General features: G+C 33.5%; 1 pseudogene; it reads left to right on the plus strand.

The window, feature by feature from the left end:
• Positions 1–3,108: 3,108 nt before the first annotated feature.
• On the plus strand, positions 3,109–3,205 carry LOC122100229 (annotated as a pseudogene).
• The last annotated feature ends 1,626 nt before the right edge of the window (positions 3,206–4,831 follow it).

Raw genomic sequence — 4,831 nt, forward strand, 5'->3', positions numbered from 1 at the left:
CCAAGACTGCCATTCATTAACTGATTAAAATTTTGAGAGGTCATATTCATACTCTCTAGAGATTGCTGTTTGGTTGTGATTTTTTGTGTGTTTTTGTTTCTTTTCGTGTTTTTTAACTGAATTTTAAAAGGTTGTGCAATTGTGTTACAATTAAATATATCCATCTAATTGCCCAATGCTCCTAGATCAGAGTCACTCCTTCCATCATTCTCAACCAATCCTCTCTCCAAGACTTATTTCCAATTTACCACTTCCTTTAGCATATGTGTACATTGACTATTCTAGCTTTATTGCCCCTTGTTCATTTTTCATTCATTCTATGTCTTTAGTATATTTCCATTCTGGTTTCAACTTCCTTATAGTCATACGGTTAAACTGTCTATTAATACTTTGAAAGGTTTATATACATTCCATGGACTTTAAATCCTGCATATTCTTGAACTGATGTCAGCTTATATTTCCATAATTCATTCATCGGCAGCAACAATTTGCAAGACTGGAGACGTGAGACACCTAAACATGATTTTATTCTCATCCATTTGGAAGATTAACCTTTAGTCAAAAAGAAAGTTAAAAAATGGCTTAGAATGTATTCCTAACTATGAATTTTTATAAATGGCTTTGTACAATGGTGTGATTCTTTTATTTTACATGGAATAATATTTTCTACTATCTATAAGTTTTGGAAATAGAAGAAAATTAAAATTTATACCTAGAGAGGAATACTATAGAAATAGAAGACAGATATTAGTTTTGTCATATCTCTGATGAGTACCCATATTCAAGACTTAAAGTCATTTCTTACTATGTTAGACAGAGAGAAAACATAAAATAACATATGATAAGGCAACTATTTGTGACTTTTTAAAATATACCTTATTAAATGATGAAATTTATTAGCTTAAGTTTGGGTTTGATATTTAGGAGGCTGATCTATTTAACACATTTCTGGAAGGCCCTTACTGAAAAACACAAATTTTGGGTGATACTATTTCTACACTTTAATGAATGGTTGAACGTGTTTGGCAATAGTGCTGTGTAAATAATTCAACTCTATTGTAACTTGCTCTCTACACTTGAAAAATTTGTAAGTTACTAAGTATCATCAACTTGTCAAATGTTATTTTGGCGAATGTGATTTTAAAAAGTTTATTTGAAAAGGAATACACTTTCCGGAGATTAAATGTAGATTATCATTGGTTTGAGAGTGACATTTTTATAGCACAGAACCATGTTGTACTGAAGTCCCAGTGTTTTGAAGCACTCCTTAGTGCTTCAAATGTTTTTTTCTGAATTACATTTGACCTCTAAGTAAAGTTTTCCGAGCTTTGGTAGACCAATTATCGATCTATCCTTCCAGGAACTATTTTTTGGCCCACTTATATTGGAATAAAATCTTTCATTAATCATAGGGGAGGGGTATTAAAAATAATCTTATGACACTTTGTGAACTTGTTCACTCATATTGGCTGGTCATCTGTAAGTTGAATGTTTGAATTACAGTACTTTCTCTCAAATTTTCTGCTCATCCTTCATTTTAAGTTGCCTTGCATTTCACAATTGCTTAATGCTAATTCCTGGATCTCAAGGAATTGGGGCCCTGAAACATAGGAAATGAGAAATTGAGATGGGTCTTCAATTACTTTGTGTTGACATGTTGCATGGGCCTGGGTGAGAAGTATTGCCCTTGTTATCTGATGATGCAGGTAACTGGGACCTGGGATCCTAGGACCCATGGGTACTGCAGAAGAATAATATTTTTTAGACATCTTAGCAAAATTTGGGCATAATCAGTAGGAATTTTTCAGAAATATGGAGAAAGACAGTTTGGGACAAGCGAGTTAAATCAATAAACAGAACAGCAGACTAAAATCCATTATAGATTAGCGGAAAACATTGCTTTTTTTTACCATGTGGATTCAGAAGACCAAGAACAGTTGGAATGTATCACAAGTTTATACTAAAGACATTGCATTGATACTTTTTATATTCTAATATATATTTTAAACCTAATTATTTATATTCCAATTCTATTTATTGGAATAAATAAATATCAATTTATTTGTCAAATTATCAACTAATTCCAGTAAGTTTCTCTGTGTGAAATATAAGATCAGCACATATAAATATAAAATATATAACTATATATAATATAATTAAAAGGCACACGTTTTGCATTGTTCTGTTGTAGTGACTGTATCAAAAGCAACTCTGTTTTAAAGTATTATTCCATTATCTCTACCTCAGTGTTTGATATAGTTAGACCTAAAGCTTTACCCTTTGTAGATTTACAGCATGGAGGCAAGAGGAAACACTGTGATTAAAACATTATGAATTTAATGCCTAATAACGAGGAGAAACACATGGACTTCTCCTGCGACTATGAAAATATTTGGTGATAAAAAGGCAGTAGTGTAAGTTCCTGCCCAGTTGGATGGTAGATAGGCCAGGACATTAAGTAATCATGCATACTAACAATTTTTTCACCTTCTTGGCTTTAGCTACTTTTGAAATGGAAGATATAATAAACAATTATAATTTGATAAAATACCTTCTAGTCTGAACAGCTCTGTTTGAACTGTTCAGCTCTCTATGATCCCTTGTAACCAAGATGAGTTTTGTTCCAGTAGGACAATCTATGCTGTCAGTGTAAGATATTCTGGTTGGTCTGTTCCCACATGGAAGAAGGGTAAAGGCTCAGGTAGACATTTGTGCCAGTAACACCTCATTTGGGAAAATGTCAGCTGAAGAAGTTTAGAAGTAGCTCTTAAGCAACGCTTACTTTGAATCCATTAGGTCCACAAAGCTAATTCAGTTGGATAAATAAGTACTTGAAAAAGCCATCACCTTTGGACCTATCTATAAATAATTGAGAGTACGATCAAATTCCAAATAAAAAGACTTAAGATAGTCATTGACAAAAAAAATTTGCAAATGTGAGCAATCGACTGATCAATATAATTTTTTCCACTATTCACAGAATTTTAGAGAAATAAGATCGATAGCATTGTTAGGAACAATAAGGTTTCCTTTTTACAGGTAGGCACCCATAGATATAAGCCTGTATAAAGATTGCATCATTAACTACTTAAATTTAGAGGATACTACATGCTTCAGCAGTACGTATACTCAAATTACACTACAGAGGTTAACATGGCACTTGCACAAGGATAATATGAAAATTTGAGAAGTATTCCATATTTTTCACTCTTCAGATGCAAGAAATGAAAAACAGTTATTAAAAAGTTGATTACAAAATTACAAGTGTAACAATACAAGTAATTCATATAATTCAATTTAGTTTGATATCAGTGTATTAAATCTTCACCTCAGAAAAGCTTTTACATACCATAAACTTTACAAAACTTTTCTAATTAGACAACATTGTCATTTTATCCCAAAGAAAAATAATATTAAGACCTAGGAAAAAAAAAGGAATCAAACTGTTTCTATATGGAATGCAATCGGAAAGGACACATTAATGACCCTATATATTATAAAATAATGTAGAATTCAAAGTATATCTAGGAGACAATAAAATAAATTATGAACATTATGCAAACATAGAATATAGAATATTTTAAAATATATTTTTTCAGACAAGCACCAGAAATCTTGTAGTTCCTGTACTACTCATTTCAACAGGTAAGTTAAAATTATTTCTGATTAAAAAATCACAAACACTGAAGAAATCATTATACATGAATACAAAAACTATTGAATACTTTTTGACATCCAATGCAGGCAATTCGCTTGGAAGAATTCCGCAGAATCCATGAATTTTTACAGTAAAATATTGGTGTTGCCGGGCACTGGTGGCTCATGCCTATAATCCTAGCTACACAGGAGACTGAGATCTGAGGATCATGGTTCAAAGCCAGCCTGAGAAGGAAAGTCTATGCTACTCTAATCTCCAATAAACCACTAGAAAACTGCAAGTGGAGGTCTGGCTCAAGTGGTAGAGTCCTCACCTTGAGTTGAAGAGCACAGGGATACCTCTAAGGCCCAGAGTTCAAGCCCCATGACCAACCAAAAAGAAAAAGATATTCCTCATATTTGGATTGTGAAAATATTTTGTAGGGACACAAAAGATGGACTCGCATTTTTGAAATTTAAGAAACTTAACCAGACCATTAGTATTTAGGTGAACAATTTGTACAGCCTTCCACAACTTCATAGACGTAGTGATACATAGTTATCCTTTTGGCAATATCAAATGCAGTTTCTTCCATGTTGTTCTTCAGGCCTGGTTGTATATAATGGTTCAACAGAAGGAGATCCAGCGTATCTTTTCCATCTCAATTCTCAGCAGCAAGATATAAGGGGGTCAAGAGGCCTTTAGTTTGGGCATTGGTATCTGTATCGTGATGAAATAAGAAAGAAACCATTCTGGTATTATTCCACGTATATGCACTGTGCAGGGGTGTTCAGTCATCTACAGTTATTGCATGTGCCGCTTGAGACACAACTCACTGACAATGTCCACTGTAGGCTTCTCGATGAAGTGGCCTATACTCATCGTCATCCCTACTATTCACATGAGTGGCCTTTTGGGAAAGAAGTCTCCGCACTGTAGTAAGCTGAATATTTTTGGCAGCCCAATGAAGAAATTTGCTGGGATCCTTCTCCATTGCATTTGCAATTGATACCATTCCTTACTTTTTCATCTTTTTCCTCATATTCCTAAGAATTGCCTAACCAGATACTTTGAGTGCCCGTGGGAATGAGGTGTCCATGTATTTCCTAATAGTTCACATTGGTTTTACTGGTCAGAAATATCCGGTGAATTTTCTGCATCTGTTTATTCACCATGATTTATTTTCTATTTTTC

Source organism: Dipodomys spectabilis, unplaced genomic scaffold (assembly GCF_019054845.1).
Source record: "Dipodomys spectabilis isolate Male_0828 unplaced genomic scaffold, ASM1905484v1 ptg000571l, whole genome shotgun sequence".
In the NCBI taxonomy this organism is placed as follows: Eukaryota; Metazoa; Chordata; class Mammalia; order Rodentia; family Heteromyidae; genus Dipodomys; species Dipodomys spectabilis.